Source organism: Heptranchias perlo, chromosome 1, assembly GCF_035084215.1.
Source record: "Heptranchias perlo isolate sHepPer1 chromosome 1, sHepPer1.hap1, whole genome shotgun sequence".
NCBI lineage: Eukaryota > Metazoa > Chordata > Chondrichthyes > Hexanchiformes > Hexanchidae > Heptranchias > Heptranchias perlo.
This window is the reverse complement of record NC_090325.1, coordinates 47,304,787-47,332,662: the sequence shown is the minus strand read 5'-3', so window position 1 is coordinate 47,332,662 and position 27,876 is coordinate 47,304,787. Positions and strand designations below refer to the sequence as shown.

Below are 27,876 nucleotides of genomic sequence, written 5' to 3'. Positions count from 1 at the left end.
TGGTCTTTTCACGGTTATATACTTGGGTACCGGCTCAATCCAGGTCATGCTGAATTTGATCATGATAAGGTTATTGACACTGTGATGACACTGTTTCATAGTATACTGTCTTAGTTGGATTGTGAGTTCCTTCTTGTAGTATTCATTGATGAGAAAGCAGGCATGCATTGCATTTAGTATTTTAGATTCCAGCCTGATTGGGCATTCCTAGTTTTTATTAGGTTGGTTGAAGTCCCCCATTTGAAAGATCATTTTATTTATACCTGCCTTCTTTATCTCTTCATAGAGTTACTTTCCTACCTTCTGATGGTCTATAGAAAATTCCTAGAGTTATATTTGCTCTCTTGGTATTACATACTTCAAGGTAGACTAGCTCATTGGGAAACTTAACCTGTACCAATGGTCCTACTTCCTTTATCTCCCATGTGTCCTTGACATATACAGCCACTCTGCCTCTTCTCCTGTCTAGTCTATCCTTCCTGAACATTAAATCTTGGTATGTTGTACTCAGCGCCATCAGTAGGCATTAACATGTCGGACCATTACCAAAATAGCAACTGCAAATCATAATTGCAACCAGATTTTATGTTATGTGCAGCTGGCAGTGTAGATGAGATAGTGATAGAGAGGAAAAATAACTCCTTTTTGGAGAGGAGATGGAGTGGGATGGAGATGAAGAGCAAAATGTATGCTGTAGATGAGTTTTTTACCTGATTTGTGACATCACTATCAGATTTTTTTATTGTATTCATTAAAGTTAATTTCTGTAGATTAATCCACAATATGTTAGAAACAGAACTTGAATCAGCAGCTTCATCAACCTGGTCTGGTATGCATATTATGGCATCCCGTTCACACTGGCCTTTAAATTTGGATTTAATCCAAGCTCAATATGAATCCCTATTAAAACTTTCAGTTGATGTTGTCAGCATCAGAATATATTTTATTTATGTTTGACATTAGATGGCATAACAACAAGATGTATCTAGAGGCAACTGTAATCAGCAAAGATGTCTCATGAATTTCATGATAAGACTGATATCCATCACATAACATTTTACCTTACAACACCAAACAACCCTGTATGAACAATGGGGGGATATTTCCTTAGTGTGCTATGTGTGATAGAATCATAAACTCATTCTTTAAAAGCTGGTTTATGATTTCAATACACCTTGCTGTCATGTTTGACACTGAGCCGAGCTTCAAATGTTATAAACTACCCAACACCAAGATTTAAAAAAAAATACTCTAATATATACAATAGTCTACTGGTACCCTTTTTATCCTATTTTAAGTTCAAGGTTTTCAACTTATCTTTATTTTTACCCCTATCCTACCATCCATTTTCACAAATGCAGTTCCTTAATGGTCAACATTTAATTACATACATGTTCTTCAATAAAAACTGCAGCTGCTGCTCATTCTCTTCAAACTGCATTATCAACCTTTAACACATTCAAGTTAAACAAGGTGACAAAAGAATTAAATAGTGACCATACCATTAATAATGGAAACATGTTTTAGAAATTATACAACACTTTTATAATGTCCATGATCATCCAGAATTATACTTGATACTTAATACTTTTGAAATATTGTCCAGGTCTGCGAAGATGAGGAATACTGTCTCATTCATTTCTAACATTGAGAGGCATCATATGTACTGAAGGAGTAATGCAACATGTGTTTTATATATCCAACCATGCAATGCAATCCTAAAAGCAACACAGAATCCAAATTATAAAATCCCTTATCTATAACCAGGGAAAACTATATCTGTTTCAGAAAAGAAGCATTACATTAATGATTGCTGATAAAATGCATCTGGGCTGAATGGAATAAAATAATTCCATTCTTCTGATAAACTGTGCGGGTCGTTTACATATAAATAAAGCCCCATGTGTTGCCAATGTTGACCCCATCTATTCTGTGAGACAATAAAGCCACTGAACTCATCTCAGGAATTTATGGACACTGAATTTCCTTTAGAGAGGATTTGCATTGCATTAAAAAGTTTTTTTTCTCCCAGATGTGTACTTACACTATTAGAATATTACACTTTTTTGTTTTAAATTTGAATAGGCTGGGCACTACCCAACAGAGAGATGCACTAACCTACCTTCCCAGGCGAGTTCACCAAGCGACAGCAACACAGCCAAAAGAGATCCAATGATTGACATTGATGCAACGGGCAGTACATCTAAATATCAGTGCCACTCACTAGAACAGGCCAGGGTGATTCGTAAGTTGATATATAAGTCTCATAATATGCATCCATAGGGCTATCATAATGAACTCATAATCCTTTAAGCATCAGGGGAGAGAGATAAAATGTAGGAAAACATCATTGTGTCTTTAGGGATCTTATCAATTTTAAAGTCTCTTAATTTTGTTAAAATGATGGTTCTCCTTCCTCCTAGTCAGAATTGGCATTGTTGCAATCAGTTTACCATGGGTGAGTCTGGCAGTCACTATCGGAGGGCAGGGGCTGCCAACTAGTTAACTGATCAGCAGCAGCCTGTCCCTGTAATGTGAGTAAATCAATCTTGTTAAAATAAACTGTTTCCACCTGCAAAATGGATGATGGGACTGGGGATAAAAAAAAGGTAAGTTGAAAACCTTAAACTTAAAAAAAGGGATCCAGCAGACAATAGTATTGGAGTATTTTTTTTAAAAAGATAGAAAATAGGAATGAGAAGAGGGAAAAAGAATGGCAGTCAGAAGAGGTAAAGTATTCATTTTTATTTAATGTAAAGTTGTAATTTGATAGTTTAGAGTTAATATTTCAGTAATTAAGCTATTTATGATTTCACAGTGCATGAGATGAAAATGAGCAAACCCAGCTGCCCAAGGAGACAGGAGCTTCCCTCAATCTGCTCAGAGTTTTAGGGTTAAGAGTGCATTCCTCTCCTCCCCTCTTCATTCCTCCAAATCCAGAAATTGCTGTTTTTAGACAACCATGACTCCACCTTTCAGGAGATTTATTTAGTTAAATACCACATGTTAAAAAGAATTGAACTGCATTGTTTGTGCCTGAAGCAACCACATCCAGAGGTTGACTGCTGCTTTGATAAGTCTTTGCTTGTTAGGCCATTTTGTATTCTCTCTTGAACAAAGAAGGCAACCCCTCTGGATAATGAGTTAAATAATTGCCAAAGGAAAAAAAAAACTCAACTTGTAATGTAATGAAACCATAGGGAAGATAGAAGGAACAGAGACCGCAGGAGAATAGATTCAAATGTTAAATAAACAAAATTGTGTGTAATTTGTCATTACTATCTAATCCAAGGTCAATTGTGACTACCTGGGAACAATTCTTCCATCACTAAAATATCCTATATCACAAAATAAGATCCAACAGGATTTGTATACAGGTTTAAATCACACCCCAAAAAATTGTACAAGAAAGTTAGGTGGGAGTGTGATATGATCCATTGCAGATGCAACATTTAGGTTGTGGTGAAGAAATTTAAATGAGGAGGATGGGAGTAAATCTAGAGTAAATATTGTATTCCCTGTGATCTTACCAATTTAAAAAAAAATCTTGAGTTTTTGTTTTGATCTTGCAATTCCCCCCTCCAACCCTCCCCCAATTAGAACTAAGTGTTTCAACGGTCTCGAACTGGAAATGTTGCTGATCCCAGCTCATTGTAATGACAGCTGGATGGCGACAGACCCATCAAATAGATCATTAGAATAGGTCTTTTATGTCCAGGAGATCTGACACGTTAAGACTGCTTTTAACAGAAACATGGCAACTTAAGCACAGTATAAGACAAGATCATTAGGCCCATCAGGTCCATTCCTTCCACCGATTGCACACAATCCACTTCATCATGGATTGTATCCAACCTACTTGGTTAAATATTCCACAAAGATGTTCACTAATGCTTAAAGGCAAATCAAGCAAAGTTTCAGGACACCTACGTAACCTTACATCCTATATTACACACCCATACCAATTGACTTTCTCACTGTTATTTTTTTCATTTCCAAGTACAATTGGAAATAACTACCCTCAGGTAGAAGATTTTTTTTTTGACATCTTTCTGGGGAAATACTTTACATTGAAAGTACTTCCCATTCTCACCCCCAGTCTAACGTTCCCCTTTAAGCCCAAAGGCTTGTTTACAATTGCTTTTGGCTTGAGGCTGACATACACACAACACAGCACAGCCCAGGGAACAAAATGTAGCACAAATCACGATGATACATCTGCTGGCATTTCTAATTATTTAGTTCACTGCTGCTGTCACTTCGTAATAAATAGTCATCTTTTGCTTAAGAAATGTGAGGTTAGGTGCTGACTGTATATCAAAATGGAGTGAATTGTATAAAATTGCCCCCCATATGAACACAGGTTTTTTGTAATTTTGTATTACTCTAAGTACTGTGGATATAGATTACCATTAGCTCAGGTCTGGTCCAAATTGATGCCTGTGGCTGAAATTTGTCAACGCAAAGGCAGGTGTGTGAGAGCCGCACTATGATACATTTTTCCCAGGTGGTGAGATTGCTGCCACTGGCACGTGATTGAAAATTGACAATCTCCTGGCTGGGGATGGTGACCACATTCTACTGTACTGGAACACAGAGCCTTCTTTCCCCATTGTAAAAACTCTGGGTATATGTAATGTATTTTTTTTGTAAAACACACCAGCATGACCTTCAACCCATTAGTAAAGGGTTACAATTACAATAAAAAGATCTCATTTGAATAATTTTATTTACACATTTTTTTGTATCTCGGCTGCAATAAATACAAGTTTTAAAAAGCTGCAGTGAGGCTTAACTTGAACAGAATAGGTTGTGTCTGTCAAAAATAAATAAAATTAATGCAGCAATAGTACCGTGCTTACTAATAAACACTACATAAAGGGACACAATCACCTTCCAAAAGTATCCTACTTTTAAAGGGATAATTCAGGAGGTTTATCATTGTCTTTGTAATAATGAGGTAGTTATAATGCCATCTTTATAATGGATCTAATACAAAACAATCATAACCATTACGAAAAGCTCTCCTTGATGTGTGAATTACCTGTCTTGCAAAATTACCCTGCCTTTCGCAGTGCAACCTTGGTAAGATCTGACTCCTGTGGAGATAAGCTTATTTGGAGCTTCCCAAGGTATTACTTTAAATGCAGTTCTGTCCCTGATTTTTAACGTGTAGAAATCCAGTCTGATTTGAAGCACAGTTTCTCTATATTTTTACCAGTTTTCTCCTGGAGTCACTGGGGGTTAAATTCGATAACCCCCGAAATCGGGCGCGGGGGGCGCGGTGCGCGATTAACCTGCCTCCGGTCGACACGAGCAACCAGGTCTAACTGTGCTGTTGAGTGGATGCTCACCAGCAGGGAGGCCCCGATATTGCGCAAGTGGCTAGCACCTCTTAAAGGCAGCCTGGATCTCTTAAAGGCTGCCTGCACCTATTATTTGCAAAATATAAGATATGGGTTCGCACAGAGTCCGAATGGAGATCAGACATTGCACATGTAAAACACAAATGCAGATCCCGTCACTATGTTTACAAACTGTTGAGTAATGTTAAAACATTGAATAAAGGTTGCGCACTACTAAATCCCACATTGTCCAAACTGCACGCCAGACCTCACCAATCTGCCGATCTAAGTTTGTACCAGACCTGTGAGAGAGTGTTCACCCAGGTTCTCTGCTGATGCACTAGAGGCCTTGGTGCAAGAAGTGGACAGAAGGAGGGGCATCCAATATCCGCAGGGGGGCAAGAAGCCCTCCAGACATATACTCAAGAGGCAGTAGGGGACGAAATTAATGCCAGGCGCATAGCACTACAAACATGGATGCAGTGCAGGAAGAAGTTCAATGCTTTGACATGAGCGATCAAGGTGAGTGAGGTCAACAGTCAAGTGGCATCTCCTACCAAATGCACTACTAGCTGCATCCACTGCTCCACGCACTACACCCCGCCCCCCCATCGCCCACCTACCAACATACGCTTTCAATCAGTACTCAACTCTTCCAATCAGATGCTTCCTCTCACCCTCACACATCACTACTGTTGTAAGCGCACACCCACTACTGGCAGCTATTCAACCATGATAGGCACATCACCCAAACATCTTGCAGGACACTCATTGGCACACTTCCCGCTTTCTTGCAGGAGAAGGTGGTGAATAACAGGAGGCAGCAAGCAGCAGTGGCTCCATGGAACATGAACCTACTGTCCTCTCTCAGGATGACAGCATTCCTGTCTCACCCCTGTCACTCTGCCAGTGCCCTTGCTGTTGCCTGTCAGCTAGCCAGCCCAGTCCCTGTAGAGTATTGAAACTTTATTATAGGAATGTAGGAAGATAGGAACAGGAGTAGGCCATTTAGCTCCTCGAGCCTATTCAGCCATTCAATGAGATCATGGTTGATCTGTGACCTAACTCCACATACCCGCCTTAGCCCATATCCCTTAATACCTTTGGTTAACAAAAATCTATCAATCTCAGATTTAAAATTAACAATTGATCTAGCATCAACTGCCATTTGCGGAAGATAGTTCTAAACTTCTACCACCCTTTGTAGGTAGAAGCTTTCCCTAACTTCACTCCTGCAAGCCCTGGCTCTAATTGTTAGGCTATATCCCCTAGTCATGTGTAGGAGATCTCCAAAAACAGGTACAAAGGCAACAGCAGCCAAAGGCAATAATCCAGGAACTAACCTGTAAATCCTGCATGATCCCTTTAAATAGCGCTGGTGGGGGGGGTCCTCCATGCTGTTTACAACCTGTTCAGCTGTGCGAAATTAAGACAATGCGTTGGCTGGAGCGTTGAGTTCCAAAATCGCATCTGTCCCTTTAAATCAGCTTTGCACACTGATCTACCGCATATTCTCCTTACTTTATAGCTGCTGGCGTTCGTTATCTGCGCCTGCGCAAACGCCTTTACCAAGATGCTGTCCGGCGCACGTCACGCTAGAAACGTGCACCCGCAATCCGAGTGCCATTTTGGGTCTTTAGGAGGCCACGTAGTGCCTACAAAACGGGCGCTACACGGCCCAATTTATAGCCCCTTGTCTCTTACTGGTATACAGTTCTATGGCCATTAGAACTAATCCAAATAGGCGTTGCTGAATTGTGAACCTAGATAGTGAGTGTCAGCAGGCCATCTCACTTAATAATCTCTCATGAACAGTTTCAGTAGGGTTTACCTGGTAGAGATTAGCAACGGGAACCCCAATTAACTTCTTTTCTCCCTATTCCTGGGGTCCTGAGGTAAATTAAAGCACCTGTCAGGTCACCCAACACAGATTGGGAATCAAACCTGGGAGTTTCCTAGACTGGAATTATGGGGAAGCTCAATGCTGGCTGGAGGTTTCTGCTTTTTAAAAAAAAACACATCCTTGGGATGTGGGCAGCATTTATTGCCCATCATTACTTGCCCTGAGGGTATTATGTGCTGCAATGGTATCACATGTAGGTCAGACCAGGTGGTTGGTGGGGGAAGGTTTTTAAAGGGGAGGCACCAGGACAGTTGTCAACCTATTGGGTTTTTATGACAGCACAGCAACTTTAATGGCCATTTTCTGATAGTAGGCATTTCAATTTCATGGTGGGATTTGAACTCATGATCTCTAGGTTATTAGTCTAGTACCATAACCACTAGGCCATTACACCCAACATTTTAATGGGTGCAAAATTGTGGGTTGGCAAGTGTAAAAGTGTAAAATTCTGGCCGCTATTCCCTTTTGCAGATTTTATTTCTTATTTAATAGTACTCTTAGAACTATTCTTAATCTGAGAGATCATCTTGAAATTCCAATTATTCTTGTAGGACTTCTAATGTAAAATATACTATTTCAAAGAAAGTATATTACAGGTACATTGAGGCCTGTCAATCAATTATAATAGAGGATAGAGTGACTGAACACCATGAAAATTTTCAGCTGATCAGAGAGAGCTAGCATGGATTTGTAAAGGATTGGTAATGAACTTGACGAACCTGACTGAATTTTTTGAAGTGGTGACTAAAGTAGTGGACAGGGGAATGTCTATGGGTGTTGTTTATATGGACTCCCAGAAGGCATTCAATAAAGTCCCTCATAAGAGACTGTTAGCTAAAGTTGAAGTTCATAGAATTGAGGGCAAATTATTGACCTGGTTAGGAAATTAGCTGAGCGGCAGGAGACGGAGAGTAGGGATAATGGGCAGGTACTCAAATTGGCAGGATCTGACTAGTGGTGTCCCACAGGGATCTGTGTTGGGGCCTCAACTATTCACTGTGTTTATTAACGACTTAGATGATGGGCTAGAGAGCCACAAATCCAAGTTTGCCGATGACACAAAGATAAGCAGCATTGTAAGCAGTATAGATGGAAGCATAAAATTACAGAGAGATATTAATAGATTAAGTGAATGGGCAAAACTGTGGCAAATGGATTTCAATGTAAGCAAGTGCGAGGTCATCCACTTTGGACCTAAAAAGGATAGATCAGAGTACTTTCTAAATGGTGAAAAGCTCGAAACAGTGGAGGTCCAAAGAGACTTAGGGGTCCATGTACATAGATCATTAAAATGTCATGGACAGGTACAGAAAATAATCAAAAAGGCTAATGGAATGCTGGCCTTTATATCTAGAGGACTAGAATACAAGGGGGTAGAAGTTATGCTACAGCTATACAAAGCCCTGGTCAGACCACACCTGGAGTTCTGTGTTCAGTTCTGGGCACTGCACCTTAGGAAGGATATATTGGCCTTGGAGGGAGTGCAGCGTAGATTTACCAGAATGATACCTGGACTTTAAGGGTTAAATTACAAGAAGTGATTACACAAACTAGGTTTGCGTTCCCTGGAATCTAGAAGATTAAGGGGTGATTTGATCGAAGTTTTCAAGGTATTAAGGGGAACTGTTGGGGAGTCTAGGAATAGGGGACATAGCCTAAAAATTAGAGATTAGAACCAGGACTTGCAGGAGTGAAGTTAGGAAACACTTCTACACGCAAAGGCTGGTAGAAGTTTGGAACTCTCTTCCTCAAACGGCAGTTGATGCTAGCTCAATTGTTAATTTTAAATCTGAGATTGATAGATTTTTGTTAACCAAAAGTATTAAGGGATATGGGGCTAAGGTGGGTATATGGAGTTAGGTCACAGATCAGCCATGATCTCATTGAATGATGGAAAAGGCTCGAGGGGCTAAATGGCCTACTCCTGTTCCATGTTGCTATAAGGAACATGCTTGGAACAGAGGTGCAGTAAGAATAGAAAGTTTTCTCATTGTAGGAAAGGGGGTGGGAGGTACAAAGCTAACTGCAGCCTCAGTCTGTGTGCAAATCAGACTCCATGGATGAGTAACAAATCTGAATGCAAACTAAAGTGATTGATTCTGTGTTAGTTTTATCTCCAGTCTAAAGTTCAGCCACCGTGTCGTATAACTGCAAAATCAGAAATTTTCACATCAATAACGTTTTACTCAGCACTCGAAAATGGACTTTTTCATGTAAATAAATGTTCACATTAATGGTATGCTGTTTAATTTAATGGTAATTACATTGGATGGTATGTAAACTTTTAGCAGTAAACATATTTCATGCTCAATGAGCAATTTGCAAATAGCACTAAAATTATTTTACTACAGAAATCCATAGTTTCATTGTAATTAATGACTCGCTCCTTGAAGTCTGCTGACCAATCCTTCAGAGGTCTGAGTAATTCAGAAATGTGCTGTGTGGAATCAGCACATGCCGGCAAAACATAATCGGAGGGTGGTCATATGTAATGTAGAATAGCGGCACACAGAAGCCAAGAATAAGCACTGACGGCCCAGGGTTAGCCTCTTTCAAAAGTCCCTGGACTCCGTCCAATTACAAAGAAAGAGAGGGCCCAGGTCGGAGAGGACAATTCATCATTCAGATGGACTAGTGGCTTTCATTTTAAAAGAATGGCTCGGGGTACAATATTAAAGAGTTTCAAAGGGCAGCACCTTAATGCCAAGTGTTTGGTGAAACTATTTTCATTTTGCTTATAAACGTACAACACAATGAATCATGTATCACTGTGTCACTTACACGACTAAAATGATGCACTTGAATCTTGAGAGATTTGCCAACAATTTCTTAATAAGACCTCAAGATATCTTTCAGCATATAGACATGTGAATTTCACTATTTATTTATACTCCTAACAATCCCTTAGGAAATGTCCAAAATCAGTTCTTACCCTTGTAAAATAATGTGGTGTTTTATTGCTTGGATTGTGGAGCTTCTTTCCAAGGTATATATTGGGGGGTGGGGAAAGGTTCTGAAATTTAACCAGGTCAATGCTAAAATCAGTCCTAAAATAAGCAAAAGGTGTTTGTGGAACCCAACATCTAGCAGAAGCTGTTGGAGTAAGGGGAATGTTGTGACGAGTAATTCAGGTTATGCTATTGTTGTATCTGAGGGACTGGCACAAGTGAATCAGAATAAGCAAAGCTGCTTCACTGATGCCAGCCATATTATAGCAACTGTAGTCAGTGGTTTTCTGATTTCCTTCAAAACTCAAGAGCGATACATATGTTCCACTTCATGGTTTATGCATTAGTGCGACTGCATGTTCAATGGTACTCTGAGTTTTGGATGTGCCCAAATCACATGTTGATTAAGAAATTTGCGGATGACACAAAGATAGGCCGTGTGGTTAATAGTGAGGAGGAAAGCTGTAGACTGCAGGAAGATATCAATGGACTGGTCAGATGGGCAGAAAAGTGGCAAATGGAGTTCAATCCAGGGAAGTGTGCGGTAATGCATTTGGGGAGAGCAAACAAGACAAGGGAATACACAATAAATGGGAGGATACTGAAAGGTGTAGAGGAAGTGAGGGACCTTGGAGTGCATGTCCACAGATCCCTGAAGGTAGCAGGACAGGTAGATAAGGTGGTTAAGAAGGCATATAGAATGCTTTCCTTTATTAGCCGAGGCATAGAATATAAAAGCAGGGAGGTTATGCTGGAACTGTATAAAACACTAGTTAGGCCGCAGCTAGCGTACTGCGCACAGTTCTGGTTACCTCATTACAGAAAGGATGCAATTGCACTAGAGAGGGTGCTGAGGAGATTTACGAGGACATTGCCAGGACTGGAGAATTTTACCTATGATGACAGATTGGATAGGCTGGGGATGTTTTCCTTGGAACAGAGGAGGCTGAGGGGTGATTTGATTGAGGTGTACAAAATTATGAGGGGCCTAGATAGAGTGGATAGGAAGGATCTATTTCCCTTAGTGGAGGGGTCAATAACCAGGGGGCATAGTTTAAAGTAATTGGTAGAAGGATTAGAGTGGAAATGAGGAAATTTTTTTTCACCCAGAGGGTGGTGAGGGTCTGGAACTCACTGCCTGAGAAGGTGGTAGAGGCAGAAACCCTTAATTCATTTGAAAAATACCTGGATGTGCACCTGAAGAGCCGTGACCTGCAGCGCTACAGACCAAATGCGGGGAAGTGGGATTAGGTTGGGTGACTTGTTCCTCAGCCGGTGTGGAGACGATGGGCCGAAAGGCCTCCTTATGTGCCGTAAATTTTCTACGATTCTATTCCAAGGTGATTCCACTCGCTGGCATGAATCTGAGAGAGGTTATTTTAATGCATTTTGTTACTTTGTGACACATATTGATTTCTGTTGATATCAGCATTTACACTGGAGTTTTGTCTGCACTACTTCACTGACTGAGATGGGTCTTACTGGTGATGAGCCAAGTGAATTGGAGTGTGATATACCAAAGATTTTTTACTGGTCCTGAATTTGACATAAAATCTGAATGTAGCAAAATTCACTATGGAAAACTCGCAACGCTGATATCACAATTTTGGTATTACATTACCAATTTTATTCATCTGCAAGGAGAGGAATGTTATGCATTTATAGCATGAGACATCTTACCTCATATATCTAGAATTACAATTTGTACATGGTTTGTGTGTTCCCATGCACATTCATAAGTACATTAGACTCATAACATCACTGTTCATGTGTCCTTTATGGAGACATAGATGTTAATAAAGAACCTACGTTGTGCAGGTTGTATCTTTTACTCGTTGCTTTTCTGCACTCACTGTATAATTGAGTTTGAATCTGTTTCTCTAGTTAAATTACTAGTGAAACACCTAGATGGGAGGCAACAATCCCAGACATTCTTAAAACAACATCAGTTGGACATTTCACCCATGATAAAAGATAATTCTTTAATGGGGCATTTTTGTGTATTTACAATACATCTACCGAAAATGAACAATTGTGCACACCATTGAGTGGGCTATCACAGCATGTGCAAATGATATAGGAAGTGGAATACAGGTATGATTTAGTTGCCTTTACAGTACACCATGTGCGTTGACCCAAACTATAAGGTTTAATTTAGTTGTGAAGTTGCTCAAAGTGCAATTAAGTAAGTTATGTGAGACAAGCTTCAGGATATGAAGTCGGAAAGTTTTACTTTCAAAGCCACTGCAGTAAAATTACAGCCCAGTGCTTAAACATTAAGCACTGTTTTAAGCGTTAAAAATTAAGTTCAAAAAGTTTAAGAAAGGGCCAATGGTCCCATCAGTTCTCTTGTAACATCAACATTCAGCTAGCATTTGGATACCGGTGAATACAGTCTCACCGAGCTTTGTTGCCTTTGGGCAAAGACCAATATGGGAGCCAACAGAACCCAGACCCATGTCTCTCTTTGTGAGTATTGATCTGAGACTTTTACCTGATTTATAAATGCCACCTCAGGTGCATTCAATTGCTATTCATTTGCTATTTTTTAATATAAATTATAGGAGCGATTTTACAAATTTGCGATCTTGGCAATAAAGATTCTCACACTGGGAGCTCTCCTAGATGTTTTCACACCGTGTCTTGGCTTCAGATATACTGCACATTTTATGTTCCTGCAAAGTGGATTTGGTTTTACACTGATACAAGATGAATAGTATAACTGGCCAATTATCCTAGATTGAGGTTAATATTGAATAACAAGTGCATTTAATTTTGTTGTGAAGCTGGTCAAAGTACAATTAAACAAGATATGTGAAACAAGCATCAGTTCGTGAAGCTGTTATTCTGCAGGTATGAGTTTGAGATTGGTCCCTCCTTAAAGCGACATAGGATGGACCTGAGCTGTTATGTTAACTCCATGTTGCTCTCCCGCCAGTGAAACTGGTATGCTGTGTCATGGGGGTAGGGGAAGGGGAAAAATCAGACACTTGAGGGTAATAATGCAAACTTAAGAAAATATTGAACTAACTTGTAACTTTTCTTTTCACCAAACATATTTACAACAGAGCTAAATCAAGGCTGGCACTCCAGTGCAGTACTGAGGAAGTGCTGTATTGTCAGAGGTGCCATCTTTTGGATAAGATGTTAAACTGAGGCCCTGTCTTTCTTCTCAGGTTCTATGGCACTATTTCAAAGAAGAGCAGGGGAGTTGTCCCCGGTGTCCTGGCCAATATTTATCCCCAACCAACATCACTAAAACAGATTATCTAGTCATTATCACATTGCTAGTTAGTGGGACTTTGCTGAGCACATATTGGCTTGGCTATCGCATTTCCTACAGTGACTACACTTCAAAAAATACTTAATTGGCTGTTCTTTCTTTCGTTCTTTCTTCCTGAGGTCGTGACCTCTTAGAGGTCATGAAAGACACTGCAGAACTATATCCCAGCATGAGGAGAGACGAAGGAGTGAAAATTGTCAAAAAAATATATATAATGGCAGCAAGGCATTGATGGCACACTCATCTCTTTAACATTCTTAAAGTTTTACCCTAGCCAGTGTAAAGTCAAACTGATGTCAGACGATCTCCTTGAGGTGGTCTTACACTGCTTGCTAAAATTTAATTTGGACCACTTCACAGCCGAACTATGCTGTGCGGTTTGTGCCAACGTAAGGCAATTTCAGCCACTATCTTCTGGAAAGTGGAAGCTGTGTCCGGTTAGAACTAGCACAATCTATACTAAAGACGTCAGAAATGCTTTTTGTGTAGATGTGACACTTCAGAAACACAGCATGCTGATAGCTAACAAGTCATTAAAATTAAAAAAATGACCTTATGGTAATAGAGTTCTAAAATAATAAATATTTATCACTCAGCATGTCGTGTTAACTCGGCACTTGAAGGGCACTTTTTAAATTGAGAATTAGTGAGGTAGAGTGCAGAAGAAATACTTTGAGGAGAAAAAGTTGATGGAAACAAAAGAATATTTGATTCTTATTGGAGAAATGGAGCACACCTGGGTAATGGAAAAAAAACCTATGAGTATTCATTCTCATTCCAAGTTGGTTTTCCATCTGGAAACATTTTAGATTTGAAAAATGTATTAATGTATTTTACACTTAACAAGGGAGCTGAATGCATGCATACATTTTCTATGCCAATTTTATTTTTTCATTTTTCCAGCTGCAAACAGTAAGTTATTTTCAGTTACTTATTTCTTTCAGTTTTATTTCTCTCAATTGTATTAACATTGTGTGGTATAAACTGGATAAGTAGCTGATGATTAACAAAATCTCACCACCTCACAGTCAACTCACTCTTGGATTTTGCTGTCAACATGTCTTCTTATCTGATCTTCGTGTAATTTACATGTTTGCAAGAAAATACAGTTACTACTGACAAGATATTGCTTGTTTTTCATGAATTGCAATAGACCTGAACTGGAGTGGATATACCTGAATATATTTGAATTGCCCAGATTAGGAGAACTTGATTGTATCAGAGCTCGCACCAGTGAGAAAGCTTGGTCATGCTCTCCAAGTTACCAAGGGGGAATCTCCCCTCTGTTTATCAGTTCTACATAGTGATCGAAAGCATAGGTTTTCAAACTGGGGTCCCCTCATACTATTTTCTAATTTTTTCTGTATTTGTTGACTCCCTAGCATATTAGTTCTGTACATTAATAGAACTTATTTTCTGCAGGGATTGCTATGTTTTTCCTTAGGTTGATGACTGTCTTTTCAAAGTGAGAACACTAGGTCCCTGGCCTGGGTCAATATTTGGAGGGTTTCCCAGGTATGTGTGTTAATATTTGTATGGAGCCTCAGGCCTGTGTCAATAATTTTGCAGGGTTCCTGGGAGTGTCAATATTTACTGGGCGCTCCCAGGAACGTGCCAATGTTTGCATGGATTCCCTAGAATGTGTGTCAATATTCGTAAAGAGTCCCCAAGGCATCTGTCAATATTTGTAGGGATTTCCAAGAGTGTGTTCATATTTGCAGGGGCGTCTCAGGTACTGTGTTAATAGTTGAAGGAGGTCCTTCACACAGAAAAGTTTGAAGATCACTGACTCTAGAGTTGGAAGCATTGCCCTACACCCACTGTTTCTTAGGAGCTTTGATAGTGCAGGCATTCATCTGAATGTCCTTTTCCAAGGACCTCCTTGACTTGCTCTGGTTAATTGTGGCTGATGGAAACTTTAATGTTTGGGATCTAGTTTCCTTTGGTTTTTTTTTGGAAACAAATTATTCTAATGGCTTGATCCAGGGCCAATCGTTAATTGCAAGCGAGAGAAATCAATTTGCTTCAGTGAGTGTGAACTAATTCAGAGGTTACCCTGTGACCGTAGATCAGATACAGAGCTCTTAATGAGACAAAGGGACAGCAGACTTTCTCCGTCTCCTCTGCTGTGTCAAGATTTACAGTGGAAGGGCTGCCTTTGTTCCGGCATTCGAACCTCTGCAGAATTATTTATCCTGAATACAGCCAGGATAAATAGGTTAAAAACGGTGCGTTAAATCCAGCTGCTGAAACAGTGTGGCTCACAAAGCAAAAACAAGAGGGGGAAAAGAATTGATTTTTAGGTAATACAGTTTTTTGGGGTATTTTCCGTTCTCTTTGGCTTCTGCCATGCTCTGTTCTTCGATTGAGAGGGAGTGATCATCCTCTGCCAGTGCCACTCCTGAGCCATTTGCTGGATCATGCACACTTGAATAACTTTAGTTGACTCTCTTACTGATCTAGGGTTACCACCTGCCTGGCTTTGCACAGGACATTCTGGTTTGAATGGGCTGTATGAATAGTTTTGAAATGCAAACCAGAAGCAAAATGTCGGAGCTTTAAAATAGTTCATTTTTTTCCATTTTGCATCCACATTATGATATGGAGCTATTAATTTTCATCACCAGCGAAGCGAACATCAGAACTCGAGCCACAGCTATACTCCAAACACCCATCCATCCCTTATCCGTTTTTACACTTGTGAAAAGGTGGCAATGCTATATTGATACTCGTTCCATCTCTTCTTGCCTGTGGGAAAGCATCTTGCCCCTGTATGGAAACTGAACCTTTGTTTTCACCCCTCCCCTTCCCCCGCAGTGTGACTAAGATTGTAGACTCTGATGAAAGGTTATCGACCTGAAACTTTAACTTTGTTTCTCTCTCCACAGATGCTGCCTGACCTGCTGAGTGTTTTCCAGTATTCTTTGTTTTTCTCTGTGTGTGGTGGACCACTGGCACAAACCTGTCTCCTGCCAGTTTATGCCACATTAAGTTAGTACACCAAATCTGCTGATTCAGCATTTAATGTCTTAAAAATAGCTGCATTCATTCACGCTAAACGTTTGATATCCTTTTCTTCCCAGCTTCACTGCCACTCATTCAAGAAATGTACTATAGGACGGTCTATCCAGAGCTCCTTTGGGATCATGCGGAACCCTTAGAGATTCTTGGAACTAAGCCGACAGAGCAGCCTTGTCAAAAATAGCAGAAAAAATGCAAGAGACAGCAAGTGAAAATAAAGAAAAAGGCCAGGTATAAAGGAATGATGTTTTAAATACAGTTTAATTATTAAATAATTGATTATTGGTCACAATTAATAGGCCACAAGCAAGCCGTGATTATTGATTGATCTCTTACGCTTTGTAACAGGTACCTTTTAAAGTCCTCGGATTGGACAGAGCCAGACATACTTTCGAATAAATGAACGCTTCTGTTCAAACATTATCGAAACCGGTCAAAATTCTTTTAAAAAAAAAATAGATTTGAACAATTTATTAGCCTTTTAAATTATTTTTGTACCTGTCCACTGGTTTTTAGCATGTTGGGTTGGAATCAGGTTTAGCCACTCCACATCATCTGCCAACATAAATATACGTAGAATTTTACAGCACAGAAACAGACCATTTGGCCCAATATTTTCCATACTTAAGAAAAGACATACTTGCTCTCGAGGCAGTACAAAGAAGGTTCACTCGGTTAATCCCGGGGATGAGGGGGCGGACATATGAGGAGAGGTTGAGTAGATTGGGACTCTACTCATTGGAGCTCAGAAGAATGAGAGGCGATCTTATCGAAACATATAAGATTGTGAAGGGGCTTGATCGGGTGGATGCGGTAAGGATGTTCCCAAGGATGGGTGAAACTAGAACTAGGGGGCATAATCTTAGAATAAGGGGCTGCTCTTTCAAAACTGAGATGAGGAGAAACTTCTTCACTCAGAGGGTAGCAGGTCCGTGGAATTTGCTGCCCCAGGAAGCTGTGGAAGCTACATCATTAAATAAATTTAAAACAGAAATAGACAGTTTCCTAGAAGTAAAGGGAATTAGGGGTTATGGGGAGCGGGCAGGAAATGGGACATGAATTTAGATTTGAGGTTAGGATCAGATCAGCCATGATCTTATTGAATGGCGGAGCAGGCTAGAGGGGCCGATTGGCCTACTCCTGCTCCTATTTCTTATGTTCTTATATGTTTATTGTGGTGTTTATGCTCCAAATGAGCCTCTTCCCTTATTTCATCTCACCCTATCAAAATATCCCTTACTCTGACTATGCTCACACTAGGACAGGACACTGCAGTGATCAGTGCTCATGGAACCATTCACCCAACAGGGGTCAACTCCTTCAAAAGGGGAGAAAATTGGCACATCAATTTTTTAAATATCATTTGAGTGTTTGGATACAATGTCAGTTTTAGGTCTCATTCAATGACACTAGTAAATATGAAACCCTGTGTACAGATTCCATAGCTATTGTTTTTAGTAATATATTTATAACACCATTTTCCCCAAAGCCTCCCAAGTGGAGCAACTACCTTGGTGCAGTTTCTGAGTCTGGCTACCGGAACATTTGGATCATTGGAGCAACAGGAGTTAAGTTACTTCCCAAAAGCTTTGCATTGCAAACTACACAAAGGTGACAGCTCTGACAAGACCAACCAGTGGAGTGATAAATTTAAAAATAAAAAATGGAGGAAATTTTGCACACATTTAGAAATGTGCACTTATCATTCCTTAATGGTTGATTGTTCATTGGCAGTGTACTGTTGATTATTCAATGCCATACATTGCAATTTACAACAACCCTTCATTAGACTTTACTTTCATGTTTCAAATCAAAGCAATTATGCAATTTTCAATCATTTCCGCTTGCAATGCGTCATGTTAGAGCAAATTCACATGAGGCCTTCAAACCTTTGGTGATTAACTAGGCACTCTGGTAGAAAGAAGTTATTGGATGACGCACTGGGCATCTATCTGTAATCAAGAGGTCAACCCAGTATTATTTTTACATTAACTTCTTTCAACTATAAGCATAAAGGTATGAGAAAGCTAGAGGGTCGCAGAGACTGAGCTGCAACCTCTTGGACCATAGGAATAGTATCTAAAAATTTAAAAGAACAAAAGGTGTTTCATGAATTCAAAGGCAAATGTTGCAGCTTCTATTTTGATTGGTAATTCCAAAATCTATTTTTAGTGCTTGGGTCTCCTTGTGAGATTGTGTCTGAATGTGAGAACAGTCTCTAAATTAACCCTCGTGAGAGCAGTACATGAAAGGGTCTCCCAGTGAGAGTAGTGTGTGACTGGGTCTCCCAGTGAGAGTAGTGTGTGACTGGGTCTCCCAGTGAGAGTAGTGTGTGACTGGGTCTCCCAGTGAGAGTAGTGTGTGACTTGGTCTCCCAGTGTGAGAGTAGTGTGTGAATGGGTCTCTCAGTGACTGAGTGTGTGACCATAAGACTATAAGAGATAGAAGCAGGAGTAGGCCATTCGGCCCCTCCAGCCTGCTCCACCATTCAATAAGATCATGGCTGATCTGATTTTTACCTCAACTCCACTTTCCCACCCTTTCCCCATATCCTTTGACTCCTTTGCTGATCAAAAATTTGTCTAACTCAGCCTTGAATGTATTCAATGACTCAGCCTCCACAGCTTTTTGGGGTAAAGAATTCCAAAGATTCACGACCCTCTGGGAGAAGAAATTCCTCCTCATTTTCGTCTTAAACGGGCGACCCCTTATTTTGAGACTATGTCCCCTAGTTTTAGATTCCCCCATGAGGGGTAACATCCTCTCAGCATCTACCTTATCGAGTCCCCTGGGTCTCCCAGTGAGATGGTTGCATGGATGGGTCTCCCTGTGACAACACTTCATAAATGCTTCCCTCTGTGAGAGCTGTATGTTGATGGATCTTTGTGAGAACAGTCCATCATCCATTAACTCTGTGAGAGCAGTCCATGCATGGGTCTCTTAGATCAATGATGCATCTCTCTGTGACAACTGTCCATGGGTGGGTCTGTCTGAGAGAGATGTCCGTCACTAAGTCTCTTTGACAACAGTCTGTTGATCGGTCTCTCTGTGAGAGCAGTTTTGTGAGTGAGTTTCTCTAAGACCCACTCACATACTGATCTTAGAGAGATTCGGTGGAGAGTTTTCTTCTTATGCTTCTGTGAAGCAGCTTGGGACATTTGTCTATATTAAAGGCACTATGTAAAAGCAAGTTGTTGTTGATATCAGCCCATGGATTGGTCAGGTTCCAATGTGCTGTCAGTGCTTGGCTAAAATCCATTATTTAAAAATGTACCTTCATCAAGACTGACTGACAATGAAGGATAGGAGAGGTGCGCACAAATCTCTCCCAGTGCTGTTCAATGGAAGGGTCTGAGCCTGGTCCCAGGTGGAATTCTGCCTCCCTGTGAAGCAGTATCCAAAATCTACTTGATCTGGAGATCAAACCGACGGTATAGATAGTGCTGATAGACCACATCTAGAATACTGTGTGCAGTTTTGGTCTCCTTATTTAAGAAAGGACATAATTGCTTTAAAGGCGGTTCAGAGAAGATTCACTCGACTGATTCCTGGGGTGAGGAGGTTATCTTATGAGGAAAGATTGGACAAGTTGGGCCTGTATACATTGGAGTTTAGAAGAATGAGAGGTGATCTTATTGAAACATATAAGATCCTGAGGGGACTAGAATGCTAAGAGGATGTTTCCCCTTGTGGGAGAGACTAGAACTAGGGGACTCAGTTTAAAAATAAGGGGTCTCGCATTTAAGACGGAGATGAGGAGAAATTTTTTCTCTGAGGGTCGTGAGTCTGTGGAACTCCCTTCCCCAAAGAGTGGTGGAGGCAGGGTCATTGAATATTTTTAAGGTTGAGTTAGATAGATTCCTGATTAACAAGAGAGTCAAAGGTTAGGTAGACAGGAAAGTAGGGTTGAGGTCACAATCAGATCAGCCATGATCTTATCAAATGGCAGAGCAGGCTCTTAATTTGTATGTTCGTATGATTGAGTGTAGGATGATGCTTTTCCTTGACAATATCTTTTTTCTCCTCCTCCTTGTTTCACCTTTTTTTTCTCATTTCATCATCTGCCAACAGTGGAGCATCCAATGGATTTTTTGTAACAGAAGAATAGGAAAGAGACACAAAAAAAGTAAGAACTAAAAATCACACATGCAAAAATGTTTTTTTTCTATATTTCTCCATCCTTCAGTCAGCAATTCACTGGGACTATGTGTAACGGAAAATGCAGGAAGTGGCTACATCCACCCCCAAGTCAATTCAACTGAGTATTTTCCTAGTAGTAAATCACTAACAAAATCATACATACCATACTTGATCCAAAGAACAATAAAGGGAAAAATTGGTTCATTTAGAAAATGGGAAGCATAAGAATTGGCAAATTACTACTAATGTTACCTGCATGTTTTACATAACTGGCTTGCTGGATACTGAAAGTTAATGGGACAGATTCTTGGCTTATAGGGGTTGAAGGGAATGGAGTTTATGATAGGAGATGGAAGGAAAATGCTTAGTCAGGTCTTAAAACAGAATTTAAATAAAGGAACAAGGCACTCCTGCTTCTCTTGGCCCACAAGGAAACAAATAAAAAATTAAAAAGCTTACTTTGCTGGGCCTCTTCTGGCCCTGGCTGCTGTTTGCCTGGTGGGGAAGCCATCACTACTCCCCGCTAAAGCCTCAGATTAAAATGGCAGATCAGGCACTGAGAACATATCATCGGAGCCCTGTCTGCATATTTAAAGAGGACCCCGCAAGCTTGGTGGCCAGATCGAAGCAGCAAAGGAGTGGGTAAGTCCCTGGCCCCATTTTAACTGCCCTGCTGCCTGTTTTCTGCCAGGTAGGGGGGAGTTAAATTTGAGCACTATGTTCATATATGTGCACATTTGTATGTAATGGGAAAATAATGAGTACCCAAAAGAGTCAATGATCTCATCAGGCCAATGTATGACTCCATAAACTACAAGAATGAAGTTCAAGAGTTTAAGAACTCTATATTGCATGTGTGCATATATTAATATTAATAAATTGATTGCAAATGATTGAAGAACAGAAGCTAAAACCATGGAAGCTGCTCCACTTAGTGCTGCTTACAGACATGCCAAAGGTGTCCAGATTAAATTACATGTACAAAACAAAGGTGTGTGGGATTTCCCACATCAGCCTGCAGTTTGTTTCGTTGACAGTTTAGATCAGGTCAATATTCTTTGATCAGTTAGACATCTTTAGGGATTTTCAAACATCAGTGCTGACCCAGGGTCATTTGACAGAAGAACTCACTATCATTGCACTGCACAGACTCCTCAAGTATTTGTGAATGATATTTATTCCACAAGGCCACAAGACAAACATAAATAAACATACAAAATTATATCCAGTTTAAGGTATTTCTGTTATTTTCAAAATGAATATAAGAGGAGGTTTGTTTATTACATTTGAGTTCTGCAGGGGGCACTAAAAATGCACATACAAGGAAGATTAAAGTTTAATCAAAAGGTGAGAGGATTTGCTGTATACACACATAAAAACCTCATGAAAATAGCTAACTGGCATTAAGCTATGCAGATTCTATGTTCGATCCCCAGTTTATACTGAGTTTGCTAATATCAGCTGGGCAGCAATGAGGTGCTACAGTTGGTCTCAATATTCCCAGGTTATGGAGAAGATCAGCAAGGGAATACGTTCCTGCCTCATATCCAGTGATACTCTAGGCTCATTAATGAAGGGTGGTCACTTGGGCAAGTTACTGGATGGAACTGTACTGTAGCCTGGGTCATCACAACATAAGGACATAATAACATAAGAAATAGGAGCAGGAGTAGGCCATCTGGCCCCTCGAGTCTGCTCCGCCATTCAACAAGATCATGGCTGATCTTCTACCTCAACGCCATTTTCCTGCACTATCCTCATATCCCTTGATGCCTTTAATATCTAGAAATCTATCGATCTCTGTTTTGAATGTGCTCAATGACTGAGCCTCCACAGCCCTCTGGGGTAGAGAATTCCAAAGATTCACCACCTCTGAGTGAAGACATTTCTCCTCATCTCAGTCCTAAATGGCCTACCCTTTATTCTGAGACTGTGACCCCTGGTTCTAGACTCCCCAGCCAGGGGAAACATCATCCTTGCATCTACCCTGTCGAGCCCTGTTAGAATTTTGTATGTTTCAATGAGATCACCTCTCATTCTTCTGAACTCCAGAGAATACAGGCCTAGTCTACTCAATCTCTCCTCATACGACAATCCCACCATCCCCGGAATCAGTCTGGTGAACTTTTGTTACACTCCCTCTATGGCAAGTATATCCTTCTTAGGTAATGAGACCAAAATTATACACAATACTCCAGGTACAGTCTCACCAAGGTCCTATATAATTGTAGTACGACATCTTTACTCCTGTACTCAAATCCTCTTGTAATAAAGGCCAACATACCATTTGCCTTCCTAATTGCTTGCTGTACCTGCATGTTAGCTTTCAGTGACTCATGTATAAGGACACCCAAATCCCTCGGGAAATGTTGATGTTCAAATCTCTTACCATGTAAAAAATATTCTGCATTTCTGTTTTTCCTACCAAAGTGGATAACTTCACAGTTTTCCACATTATATTCCATCTGCCATGTTCTTGCCTTCTCACTTAGCCTGTCTATATCCCCTTGAAGCCTCTTCAATAAATTGCATTTATATAGCACCTTTAACATAGTAAAACATCCCACAGTGGTTCAGCTTCAGGAGAGAAGTTACTGATAAGTTGATAGGTGCTAATATAATAATCAGCTTTTTTGAAAAAAACATAACCGGAATGATGCTGGGCAGGAATCTGTATGTGGTGACACAAATATGGAGAGTGCTTTAAATAGCAGAGATATTTCAATTCTAGCTGGGAACATTTCTAAGGACATAAGAATGTAAGGACCAGAAAAGTCCACTCAGCACATACAACTCTTGTATCAGGATCTAACCGTTTTTTTTCCCCAACACCAAACCTGCTTTTTACTGAATCAGGAATGAATCCAAATCCCTTTGAATGCAGCATTGCCAACATCTGTGATTTCGTTAATGATTTATTGATTTTTGCACTATTGCTTTAATGTGAGTGACTCACTGGGTATAAGAGGAAGAGATAGAATAAATGATCTTTTATCCCCATAAATGATTCAACTGAGTCAATATTTACTGCACTAGATGGTAGTCTATTCTATTAAGTCACTGACTTATAAGTGTAAAAAAGTTTTTCTTAAATTAATTCACCTCATGGCCTTTCTAATTTATAATCACTGTCTGTGGTTCTTCACACTGTCACAACTGAGCCATGCAGACCAGAAGGATCCTACATCCAATTCCAGTGATTTGCTGAATTAACTGATCTCAGCTCAGGGCAGTAGATGTGTGATAATTGGGATCAGTGCCCTTGACTAAAGGGAGAAAATATCGGACAAGAGTTCTGGCTCTTGATCATTGCCAAGTGAAAAGTGTGGGTGCCTGGTGATGACATGATCTGTCTAGTCTGTGCTTCCTTCCACAATTGAATAGCCTGCCCACACTCACTGACCATCCTCATACATGAAGAACAGGTGAGAATGCTTTAAAAAAAAACCTTTTTTAAAAAAAGACATTTGAAGGAAAGGGTTAACTGTACCCCTTTTGAACAAAGACATTTGAAAACCTGCAAACAAAGTAATGTGGTAAACTGTGTTCTCGCAAATCCTGTTTTTCCCTCACTGACGCTGATGGCATTGGAGAAGTATGAGTTTCGGGATCAAAGGACCCTTGCTTTTTGTGATTATATATTAATGATTTGGACTTAAATGTAGGGGGCAGGATTAAGAAGTTTGCAGATGATACAAAAATTGGCCGAGTGGTTGATAGTGAGGAGGAAAGCTGTAGACTGCAGGAAGATATCAATGGACTGGTCAGGTGGGCAGAAAAGTGGCAAATGGAATTCAATCCAGAGAAGTGTGAGGTAATGCATTTGGGGAGGGCAAACAAGGCAAGGGAGTACACAATAAATGGGAGGATACTGAGAGGTGTAGAGGAAGTGAGGGACCTTGGAGTGCATGTCCACAGATGCCTGAAGGTAGCAGGACAGGTGGATAAGGTGGCTAAGAAGGCATGTGGAATACTTTCCTTTATTAGCTGAGGCATAGAATATAAGAGCAGGGAGGTTATGCTAGAACTGTATAAAACAGTGGTTAGGCCACAGCTTGAGTACTGTGTATAGTTCTGGTCACCACATTACAGGAAGGATGTAATTACACTAGAGAGGGAGCAGAGGAGATTTACGAGGATGTTGCCAGGACTGGAGAATTTTAGCTATGAGGAAAGATTGGATAGGCTGGGGTTGTTCTCTTTGGAACAGAGGAGGCTGAGGGGAGATTTAATTGAGGTATATAAAATTATGAGGGGCCAAGATAGAGTGGATAGGAAGGACCTATTTCCCTTAAGCAGAAAGGTCAATAACCAGGTGGCATAGATTTAAAGTGATTGGTAAAAGGAGCTGAGGAAAATTTTTTTTACCCAGAGTGTGATAGGGGTCTGGAACTCACTGCCTGAAAGGGTGGTAGAGGCAGAAACCCTCAACTCTTTAAAAAAGTACCTGGATGTGCACCTGAAGTGCTGTGACCTACAAGGCTACAGACCAAGTGCTGGAAAGTGGGATTAGGCTGGGTGGCTCATTTTCGCCCGGTGATGAACACGATGGGCCGAATGGCCTCCTTCTGTGCCGTAAATGTTTTATGATTCTATGAAGACATTGTACTGCGAATAGATATCTAGATTATTAAATAAATAAGCTAGATGGATAATATTGAGCTTAAAGCGTTGTCAGGCTTTCAAAACACATAGGCTTTTGGAAGCACAAGCTTTTCAACACAGCAGGGGGTAATGTAAGAAAAGGCAACAAGGAAATACATCAAAGGCTTTGGATCAGGAAAGCCATGACAGGTGTGAAAAAAAGCATAGGCCTCTCATTCCTATCTGGTAATCTGTTCAAAAGAACTGGGATTTGTAAAATATCAAATAGTATTTCATCCAGCATATGGTCAAATGATATAAGGAATGGATTTGAAGCCATTGAAGCAATCAAAATTGACGATGTAAGGACCATTAAGAATGTCAGGGCATAGAAATGTAAGGGGCTATCTCTACAATGAAAGGCCATAAACAGATAGAGTAAAGGGGCCTTTTACAACCCATGGTTCGAGCACATGGTCTTTTCTACATCAAAGGGTCTCCTGTCACATGATCAAAGCCTAAACTGTCAATCATTGAAGTATATTAATGATTGAGGCATGGTAACAGGGAGCGATTGGACAAAAAGAATGACCCTCCCCAATCCTACATCCTATTGGTTAAAAAAATATAAAAAGAAGACTTTGAGAGAAGAACAGTCTCTATTTCACCACCCAGCAGTCTCGAGAAACGCACACAGCGGTTGAACATCATGCAAAAAGAAGAGGACCTCGAGTTGTGAAGAGCTGGTTGTATATGTATTAATGATTTAACTGATGTGTGTATGAATTGTTAATAATTCGCAATGTTATTATGTAATGACTTAAGTGTATAACGGAATTTTATAGAGGAAAGTCATATGTATGGTTTGATTTTGCTTCATAAATGCTCGTATGAATGATAACATCATTAAATAATTACTTTAGATTAACAAAACTATCGTGAGTGAGAGTGACTTTCTTTGCTTGACTATTCGTCCAGTGTCCAAGAATCACACAAAATAAGTAATTCCCTACAGAGGGGTGGAGCGTTCAGTGCCCATGCAACCGTACCTCAATAAGACTCAGTACCTTCAGGAGAGGAGGGCAAGGCTCCCTGACGTTATTCAGAGAGTAACTGAGCTATGCAGGGAAGTTTCAGGTTTTACCAACAGTCTGTGGTGAGTTAGCTGATCTCATTTGGAGCAATTGGGGCATTATAACTAGCCTTAACACCAATGAGTCAGAAGGAGGAAATCTGGCAAGGATCCTGCTCCTGGTCACTGCCCAGCACACAGGTGGATGTCAGATGAGGATAGGATCATGCTCAGCTGAAATGCCCCTCCCCTTTCCATGGTCAAATAGCTTGCTGAAGGTTACTGTCAAGGCTCACACATAAACAATGTCCAAGGTATGGAGGGTGCCTGACATCCTTGCAACAGTATCGCAGCAAGGAGTTGATGCCTTCAGAAGAGAAGAGGAGGGAGAATAATCATGAAAAAAGGGGAGAAGATTTGAATGGGGTGGGGGAATTATGTCTTCCCAATTTCCTTTTTTCTATATTTAATAAAAATGTTTCTCTATTGCCATTTAAATTACATTTTAACAGACACTGTATCATGTCCAGGACTGCATTGACTGAGTAAATTTAACCGCAAACCCCCAGAACAACAGATGATTCCACTTGTAGACAATAGTTTTCAAACCAAAAATTTCCTCTCAACAGGAATTGCTCCTTTTGGGGATTAAACTTCAACAATTAATATTGATTCAAACCTCTTTGCACAGGAGCAAACAGTTGTTAAAGGATTTGCTTTTAAGAAGATTAACCTGCATAAAGCAATACAGACTAAAATTGTAGTGTTCAGTACCATTATTGCTAGTCCTAACAAATATGATAGTTGCAAATATAGAATGATAAAACACAGAAGAAGGTCATTTGGCCCATTGTGCCTGTGCCGGCTCTTTGAAAGAGCTATCCAATTAGTCCCATTCCCATGCTCTTTCGCTATAGCCCTAAAATTTTTTCCCCTTCAAGTATTTATCCAACTCCCTTTTGAAAGTTATTATTGAATCTGCTTCCACCACCCTTTCAGGTAGTGCATTCCAGATCATAACAACTCGCTGCCTAAAAAAATTTCCCATAATCTCGCCTTTGGTTCTTTTGCCAATTATTTCAATATCTGTGTCCTCTGGTTAGCGACTCTTCTGCCACTGGAAACAGTTTCTCCTTATTTACTCTATCAAAACCATTCATGATTTTGAACACCTTTATTAAATCTCATCTTAACCTTCTCTGCTCTGATGAGAACATCCCCAGCTTCTCCAGTCTCTCCACATAATTGAAGTGCTGCATCCCTGGAACCATTCTAGTAAATCTCCTCTGCACCCTCTCTAAGGCCTTGACATCCTTCCTAAAGTGTGGTGCTCAGAATTGGACACAATACTCCAGTTGGGGCCTAACCAGTAATTTGTAAACATTTAGCATAACTTCCTTGCTTTGTACTCTATGCCTCTATTTATATGGACATAGGAACATAGGAAAATAGGAACAGGAGTAGGCCATTTAGCTCGTCGAGCCAGTTGCGCCAGTCAATGAGATCATGGTTGATCTGTGACCTAACTCTGTATACCTGCCTTAGCCCCATATCCCTTAATACCTTTGGATAACAAAAAT

General features: G+C 40.3%; 1 protein-coding gene and 1 long non-coding RNA gene across 22 annotated transcripts in view; one reads left to right on the top strand and one right to left on the bottom strand.

Annotated features, from left to right (window-relative positions):
* Positions 1-27,876, bottom strand: part of celf4 (CUGBP, Elav-like family member 4) — an 890,875-nt gene that overhangs the window by 643,120 nt on the left and 219,879 nt on the right. The window lies entirely within an intron of this gene.
* On the top strand, positions 2,668-16,905 carry LOC137326395 (uncharacterized). Its single transcript, XR_010964195.1, has 4 exons — positions 2,668-2,729; positions 16,368-16,470; positions 16,563-16,731; positions 16,849-16,905. It is a non-coding gene; the product is annotated as an uncharacterized lncRNA (long non-coding RNA).